Below are 9,314 nucleotides of genomic sequence, written 5' to 3' on the forward strand. Positions count from 1 at the left end.
AAACGTTTGACCTCTTTCTTTTACAATTTTGGAATCTAAACGGGGAACCGATAAGAACCGGAATCGATAAGCAGAACCGGAATCGATACATTTCAAACGATACCCATCCCTACCTATTGCACACCTATTAATACTTTCAAAAAATAAAGTGATTTTTTATGATAAACACTTTCTTAAAATAAATAATTTAGAAGAACCAAATCAAGACGTATTGTATAAGAAAAGAAAAATATATTTGAACATTTTCCTACTTGTTTTTCTTATTATTATGGAAATAGGTATTACTCATAAAGCAATTTCCCTTGACTTTTCACCTGTGTTGATGCATTGTCTCAGATACAGTTGTAGAGAGAAAAAAGAAAGAAAAAAAAATATATATATATATATCGGCATTTTGGTTTTATTGCTTTTTGTCTTCCTCCATCTTTTTTTGATTAAACCAGACAGGTGGTGACAAGCACCATTGTCTCTGAAGCATCATGTTTCAAGGGACGTGATAACATTTTCTCTTTAATTTGCTTTGGATTCCTGCTATTGAACTCATCATTTGTGGCATGCCTGTTACAACACCACAGCTGCTGGATTTCACAAACCTCCAGAAGCCAAGACAATATTGTCACATGTCTGCCCAGGGTACAGCTTTTTTGTTTGGCAATGCAATGATATTTCAACGCAACCTAAAAGAAACCCAAATAACCATCACATACTCCTGACAGAAAAATAAAATATTATTTAAGGACAAAACTATTTTTCTTCTACAAAAACCCCTATACAGTGGGGAAAAAAGTATTTAGTCAGCCACCAATTGTGAAAGTTCTCCCACTTAAAAAGATGAGAGAGGCCTGTAATTTTCATCCAAGGTATACCTCAACTATGAGAGACAAAATGATGAAAAAAAATCCAGAAAATCACATTGTCTGATTTTTAAAGACTTTATTTGCAAATTATGGTGGAAAATAAGTATTTGGTCAATAACAAAAGTTCATCTCAATACTTTGTTATATACCCTTTGTTGGCAATGACAGAGGTCAAACGTTTTCTGTAAGTCTTCACAAGGTTTTCACACACTGTTGCTGGTATTTTGGCCCATTCCTCCATGCAGATCTCCTCTAGAGCAGTGATGTTTTGGGGCTGTCGCTGGGCAACACAGACTTTCAACTCCCTCCAAAGATTTTCTATGAGGTTGGGATCTGGAGACTGTCTAGGCCACTCCAGGACCTTGAAATGCTTCTTACGAAGCCACTCCTTCGTTGCCCGGGCGGTGTGTTTGGGATCATTGTCATGCTGAAAGACCCGCCACGTTTCATCTTCAATGCCCTTGCTGATGGAAGGAGGTTGTCACTCAAAATCTCAGGATACATGGCCCCATTAATTATTTCCTTTACACGGATCAGTCGTCCTGGTCCCTTTGCAGAAAAACAGCCCCAAAGCATGATGTTTCCACCCCCATGTTTCACAGTAGGTATGGTGTTCTTTGGATGCAACTCAGCATTCTTTCTCCTCCAAACACGTCTAGTTGAGTTTTTACCAAAAAGTTCTATTTTGGTTTCATCTGACCATATGACATTCTCCCAATCCTCTTCTGGATCATCTAAATGCTCTCTAGCAAACTTCAGACGGGCCTGGACATGTACTGGCTTAAGCAGGGGGACACGTCTGGCACTGCAAGATTTGAGTCCCTGGCGGCGTAGTGTGTTACTGATGGTAGCCTTTGTTACTTTGGTCCCAGCTCTCTGCAGGTCATTGACTAGGTCCCCCCGTGTGGTTCTGGGATTTTTGCTCACCGTTCTTGTGATCATTTTGACCCCACAGGGTGAGATCTTNCTGGAGGGTTTCCATGATGAAAGCACTCAGGTGGGTTAAGGATAGTTTTGGGGGAACAGCAATTTTCAGCCTGTGCTGGCAGTACGAAGCACACATTGGTTTTTGTTCCTGGAAACCATTAAAGTGATGGGTATGCTGCTGCAGGGCAGTAGACATTAAGGCGTCATGTCACACACAAATGCAAGACTACTGCAGAGTAGGGCTGCTCAATTAATCGTATTTTAATCACAATTACGATTTTGGCTTGCAACGATTATGAAAAACAACATAATCGAAATAAAACGATTATTTTGTATTGGTTTTTCAGTTGAATTATACTTCAGGGTAATCAACTGTTAAAAACATACTGTTCAATGTTTTCAAAGTAAATGGATAATCGTTTTTAATAATGGTGATATCAATTATTGACCCAAATAATCGAGATTATGATTTTTGCCATAATCGAGCAGCCCTACTGCAGAGAACGGGTTCTGTTTCACTGACACTCTGTGGTACTTTGATGGAAATGAAAGTATCCTAGATGACTATTATATGTCCGTTTACTGTGTTTATAAAGAGGTCATGGGAGTTATAGAAACACTTCTTATCAGGCTCAGGGACACATTTGAGAGCAGCCATATCTCACTCTGAAATGTGTTGCACCACAGAGAGTGTGGGATAAGAACAGGCTCTTCTCCGTTAGACCACTTTCCCCTGAATAATAGATGTATTTCCATATTGCCTCGAAGAGCCTTTTCGGGTTTTAAGTGATTTTGTGGGTAAAAATAAATTCATTATGCATAAAACCTTCCATTTGATGCGGTTTTGTAACGGCAGGTTTCATTAGTAGTTGGAATATTTACTGTTTAGCAGGCTGTGGCTTTCGTGGAAAACCTAAATGTGTTTACTGTGGTTCAGTGCAGGCCATTATTAAAACATCATCATTCAGATACACCTTAGAGCTGTTTTAAGGACCATTTGACTTCCACTCGCTACATTTGAACTTAGCATGTTGTAACGCATGGTTTGTGTTCGCTCTGTCCTCTAGGTGCAGTTGCAGCTGCTGACGGCAATCGTCAAGTTGTTCCTGAAGAAGCCCACGGAGACCCAGGAGCTCGTGCAGCAGGTGTTAAGCCTGGCTACACAGGTGAGATAAAACACTTTGTGATGTTTCTACCATCATATTCAACATGCTTTTAACATCCTCACTTACTACTCTAAACTTGCAATCTACGTTTGTGTTGTATGTTCTATTCAGACATCACTTTTTGAGTTAGCTGCTTTCTGTATCTTTTCCAAGGCGGTCTATTTTAGTCAATCGTTCCAGGGCTCTGGAGTATGGTAATGAAAATATGAATATGAGCCTTAAGCTTCCCTTCTTCCCTTAGTAATGACTGCAGTGGTTCTGGCTGTTACCCTAATTGTGTTTTAATGGTTTTATGTTGCCAGCATTTGCACATTTAATTCGGAAAAGTATTATTTAGCCAAATAACACCAGATTATGATTTCAGAATTTACATAAAACGATCAACCTAATTGTAGTATTATCATGAATAAGATCCTGATGAATTGTAATCATGTATAATGTTATCACCTCAGTAATAATAGGTTGTCTTTCTTTGTCCTCCATTATTTATGTAAGGGATAATGTGCAGCGAGGCGTCATTATGGGGAAAAGAGCAGGCTCATCAGAGAGCCCGACGCGAAGCGGACGGTTCTTGATGAGACTGAATGACCAAGTCGCTGCACATTATCCCGCTTATTACACGGCCATGTACTAAACTAACGACTCGACTCCCAATATTAATTGAAATTATTTTATTGACTTAAAAATGATTGTATTTCTTCCGCTAAGAAAACAAAAACCCCGTTCCACGGCGCACCAACAGCTGGAACTGCAACAACAACAACTTTACGGCAGCACTCGGCACTGTCCAACTCTGTTCACAGTTTCTGATCCACTAGCAAGTCCCTAAACTCTGCAGAGCCCATACCGTGTTCCTGTTAGTTTACTCCCTCTCTGCCTTCTTCAGTCTTTCACCCTCTTTTACTTTCTCTTTCTTGATCCTCCTTAGCAACGGGAGGAACTGCTTCGATAGTGTTTCTGCGGACCTTTTTGATTACAGATTTGAAAACATCGTTGCTTGCTTTAAAAGTAGCACAATTCATTATGTCAAACCTTGGAAAGTATCTAGATATCCCTGCCATAATGCCAAAGTAACTGGCAACTGAATATGTGTCGCCGTTTGATGTCTATGTCTAGACCGCTGCGTAAAAAGGAGGGTTTCTGCCCCATTACTTCTCCGCTGTTCCCTTGTCCCAGTGCCAAACTGTATACAGTTCAATCGAACGGACTTCTTTGTGCAGATGTGAGCGTCCTTAACAACGGTCAATAAGTCCTTGACAGCAGTCTGTCTGTTCTGGATTAACAACGTGTCACGTGTTCTGAATTGACCAATCAGAATCGAGTATTCAACTAAGCCATGTAATAAGAATAGGAAGACGACCTCAAATATGGTTTCAGTCACTCTGATACAATGTTAACATTATATTCTGCAGAAAAGTATAGAATAAGATCATTAGTTAATATTGATGAATTTACAGCATAAACTGGTTAATATCCATGTGTGCAACATCTTTGGATGAACCAGATGAATACATTCAAACATTTAGTTCCTGCTCTTGACAGGCAGAGAGCAGCAGCGTGTAAAATGAGCCTCATAGCTTAAAACAACCTCATGACAAAATGTATCATTTATTCATCAAACCCATCCTTTCAGAGCCCCACATATCATCTGCATTTTTTAACATTTTACGCCGCACATAAATCTAGATCTGTCTCGGTTTAAATGAGCAAAGACAAAGAAGAGTTTAACATGAAGTATTCATTAAGCATGCTTCATTTATGATAATCCTTCATCCTCTTTCCTCCCTCTCTCTGCAGGACTCCGATAACCCCGACCTCAGGGACCGCGGGTACATCTACTGGCGTCTGCTCTCCACAGACCCAGTGGCTGCCAAGGAGGTGGTCCTGGCTGAGAAGCCCCTGATCTCTGAGGAGACGGATCTGATCGAGCCCACCCTGCTGGAGGAGCTCATCTGCCACATCGGGACTCTGGCCTCCGTCTACCACAAGCCCCCCAGTGCCTTCGTGGAGGGCAGCCGCGGCGTTCAGCACAAGAGGCTCACCAGCAGCGCTGGATCGTGAGTCCTCCTTTTCTTTTGAACCAAGCAGGAAATGGGTTTGTTTTACTTCAGAGGATTAAGCTTCTTGATTCTGCTATTATTCGATGCTTTCCATGGGTCGTTCGAATCCTTGAAAGTTGTGAAAAAGGCCTTTTTCATAGTAAAAGGGTTAGGGTTACCTAAAATCAACCTGAATAGATTACATTTAGTTTTGCTGACACTTTTATCCAAAGCGACTTATAAGTACAAAAACCATAAAGATTCAAAATCCAATCAACAAGGAAATGGCAAACCTATTCACTTCAAGCAAGTCATACCGTTGTAAGTGCTGCTGAATTAGTTACAAGGCCTCAATTAACCTCTTAAGTGCTTTCTTTTATTTAAATTTAATTTGCATAGACATGGGTCATTCCATTTGTATTTTGTGCAAGACTGAAATGTTATTTTACTTGGCACTTCAGCTCATTGATAAGGCTCAATAGAGTGTTGTGCTCTGCTGTGTTCATGTACTTTACCATCACTAATGAAACTAATTGAAAAGCCTTCACACNAAAACCATAAAGATTCAAAATCCAATCAACAAGGAAAGGGCAAACCTATTCACTTCAAGCAAGTCATACCGTTTTAAGTGCTGCTGAATTAGTTCCAAGGCCTCAATTAACCTCTTAAGTGCTTTCTTTGATTTAAATGTAATTTGCATAGACATGGGTCATTCCATTTGTATTTTACTTGGCACTTCAGCTCATTGATAAGGCTCAATAGAGTGTTGTGCTCTGCTGTGTTCATGTACTTTACCATCACTAATGAAACTAATTGAAAAGCCTTCACACATTAAACTCTCTTTCTAAAGCCTTCTGGCTCTCAGTATAAAAATGGCTAATAATGCTGTGTTGGGTCTTTGCCCTTGATGGAACTGGACCTGTAAAGCCCCCCTTGGCTTTTGATCGTTAAGAAGGTGTGGGAACCCAATTGTGTTTTCCTTCACAGGGGGTCTGCGGGGTCTTAAAAAGTATTCAAAGTTGATCAATCAATTTAGCGAAAATGAAGGCTATTAAAAAGTATTAAACTGCATTTTCCAAGGTATTACATTTTGTATCTTGTTTTCAATAAGTATATAAATTGTCCAAAGTTGGAAAATGCAGTTTAATACTTTTTAATAGCCTTCATTTTCGCTAAATTNAAAGAGAACTAGACAGTATGAAGTAATTGCGCATAAGAAAACAATGCAATACAGTTATTGGTATTTGTTTCAGTACACTTATTTATTTCAGATATATCTTATAGTTATTACTGTTAGCTTCAGCTTAAGTTATAGTACAATTTTTTGCACTAACACCATATCATATTTATATAAAAATAAAGGCAATGAACAGTTACATCTCTTCTTTACATCTACAATTACACGGATACAATAGTTTAACTCAACTTCAATTATCGTGGTAGTCTCTCGGAACGTAGATTTCAATCAGTCTTTCTTGGATGCAACAGCCTCCGATGATCCGAGATGAAAAGTGTTTGTTTTTCGCGCACTTCAGCCAGACAGTGAAAGTGAGTGCACCGCTCTAATGGGTCCTGAGTGCACCGCTCTAATGGGTCCGACTAGAATGACGAATAACGTTAGTTCCGCCTATTCCGTCATTCAATAAATCATGTAATAAATCATACATTTTTCATTTTTTTCACTTTTCATTTTTAGGGGGACCACAGGGGGGTCAGAGGTCAGTGTTAGGGCCCCCCCTGGCCACCCCTAGAACCGCCCCTGCCTTGAACTTCAAGGTAAACTTGCGGTTAACTTGCGGTCTGCAATGCGTGTCGCACACACAAGTAAATATATATTCGCGTTAATTCTCACAACACATCAAACACAAGAAAATATACATTAAAGGGGACCTATCATGCAAAATGCACTTTGTGATGTCTTTTATACATAAAGATGTGTCCCCGGTGCGTCAGGGAACTCACGCAGCGTCAGAAAATAAAACCCTCTCTCTTTTCCTCCGTACCCAAATCTTTTAAAAACAGGTGTACAACGAGCGGATACAGATTCCATCCGCTGTGACGTAATAGCGGCGGCGGACCCACAGAAAGTTGCTATCAGAAACAATGCCTGACGTGTTTTGGACGTCTTTGTTTACATTAGCCTCGCTAACACTCAGAGCTAACCTGTCCTGGAGAGCACATGTGTTTAAAAAGCAGGAAATAAAAAAAGGAACTCACCTTGTGATAAACCCGCAAGAGAAAAAGCATTTGAGCTCCATACTGTTTCAGAAAATGTAATCTTTGATGTGGTTTTGAGAACAGGATGGCGTTTTATCACAGCAGAATTCTGATCAGGCATTTGCTCTGCCTCCTCTTTTTATTTTTTTAAAGCTAAGGACCCAAAATCCACGTTTCTCTAACAGGGCTGCAAAAGAGGGGTATGAGCAGTATGAGGCATGGCTACAATGGGTGATCTGTTTGGTATTTTAAGCAAAAAACTTCACAGACATGTTTTGTATAGGTATGGCCCTACAATATATCATAATAGGTCCACTTTAATTTACATCAGAATCAGAATTTTTTTTTTTTTTATATATATATCTTTTTTTTCTTTTTTTTTTTTTTTAAATAATGGGACACAGGGTTCGGTCCGGATTGATTTGCAGTTCGGTCCGGATCCGGACCTTGGTCCGGAGTTTGAGAAGCCCTGCCCTATGGTATAGCTATAATCTGCAGCTTTTGTGCATTTTGAGATTAAATAGGTACTGGTGATTTAGATTATTTTAAACGTATATTGACACTATTGCTTTAATCTTGTTGTGTAAAGCCATTTTGTTTAACACAGCATTTTAATATGTTTTATAAGAAGAACAATCACTGGGATTTGTGTTGTTGTTGGTACATTGACCTACAGTGAAGACCTTGGACTCAAACTTGCATTCCAACATCTTCTGTTTTATAACACACTGTGTTGGTCACCATCACGTCCCTGAATCCCTGCCTGTTAAAGGGTTTCTGTCCTGCCTGAAAGGTTTAATAGGTATAGTTATTCTTTGGAAATAAAACCTTTTCACAGTATTCCAGTTCACGGACTCTGCTGAATCACCCTCAATTACAACTGAGTACAAATAGGTCAGGTGAGGCAAGAGAGCGACACATAATGGTAAGCTGAGCAGACAGGTGAATTGACCAAATCCAGACAATGAAGACTAGGTAATAGTCAGAGGAAGAGATTTCCTCTCATTCTAGGAGACAGGCTAGTCTCTGCAGGCTCAACTTGTCACAGGACTCCAATCTGTTCCTGTATACTCTGAGTATCTTTTTTTATAATAACAAGTGATGCATGATTAAAGAAGGATTGAGTGACATCGTAGTGAAAGGAGGCCAGTGTCGTGACATGCCATCTGCTGCTCGTATCCAGTTGTGCTGTAGCTTTTTATAAAGGATATGTCTGTTTTTACTTTGATTCTCCTCCCTCTCTGAGCCAGTGTCCAAGGGGCTTGGTCTCTCAACATGTCACTTCACATCAGAGCTGTACTGCCTGGAAGCTCATACCTGCATTTACAAACACAGAGACACACAAATTTGCATGCACGCACACTATTTTAGGCCAATAACAAAACATTCACTGATGCTTGTGACAAGCAAGGACTCCTTGAAAGGATGCCAGTGGACAGAATAGAGAGAAGCTAAAAGACATAAAGAAGATTTTGAAGGTAGGCCAAAGCACTAGGTAGACAGCTAACATTGCTGTTTACACCTAAGTGAATGGGCTATGCTTAAAGCTGGGAGCTGTGTTCTCACCCATCTGCCAGGCTGGAGTTTAGGGAGGAGCATCATAGTGCAGACAGGCGACAACGCAGGGGAGAGGACCAATCATAAATAGGGATTATAGAAGGGACCAACATGGAAAGGGATGATGGTTATGGCACTTTTTTGGTCCTTCAAAAGGGAAATCAATTTTACTAGTCTACAAGAGTGAAATGTGTTGACCTACTGCATTTGAGGCTATATGTTGGGGATTTATATAACTGTAATTTGGGTTATTATATTTGGGACAGCTCTGGCTTAGGTAGTAAATGGGTGTCTACCAATCAGCGGATCAGTGGTTCAATCCCCAGCCCCTAGCAAAATACCTCAAATTGCATCCGTAGGCATGTATATGGTACTGAACTAAATGTAAGTGGTTTTGACTGGAGTGTCAGCTAAATGACATATTTTATGAGCAGCAATATATGAACTAGCATTTTGCTGTCTATAGCTTTGACTCTATTATTGGTTGATACATGTATTTACTCAAATGTAACAAAATACTTTCAGAGTTTGTCAAAAGATCAATAGCCATG

At 39.9% G+C, this 9,314-nt stretch overlaps 1 protein-coding gene across 3 annotated transcripts in view; it reads right to left on the bottom strand.

Annotated features, from left to right (window-relative positions):
* gabrg2 (gamma-aminobutyric acid type A receptor subunit gamma2) overlaps positions 1-9,314 on the bottom strand; it is a 220,071-nt gene that overhangs the window by 19,928 nt on the left and 190,829 nt on the right. The gene's annotated exons all lie outside the window — the stretch shown is intronic.

Source organism: Notothenia coriiceps, unplaced genomic scaffold, assembly GCF_000735185.1.
Source record: "Notothenia coriiceps isolate Sejong01 unplaced genomic scaffold, NC01 NC01_scaffold00037246, whole genome shotgun sequence".
NCBI lineage: Eukaryota > Metazoa > Chordata > Actinopteri > Perciformes > Nototheniidae > Notothenia > Notothenia coriiceps.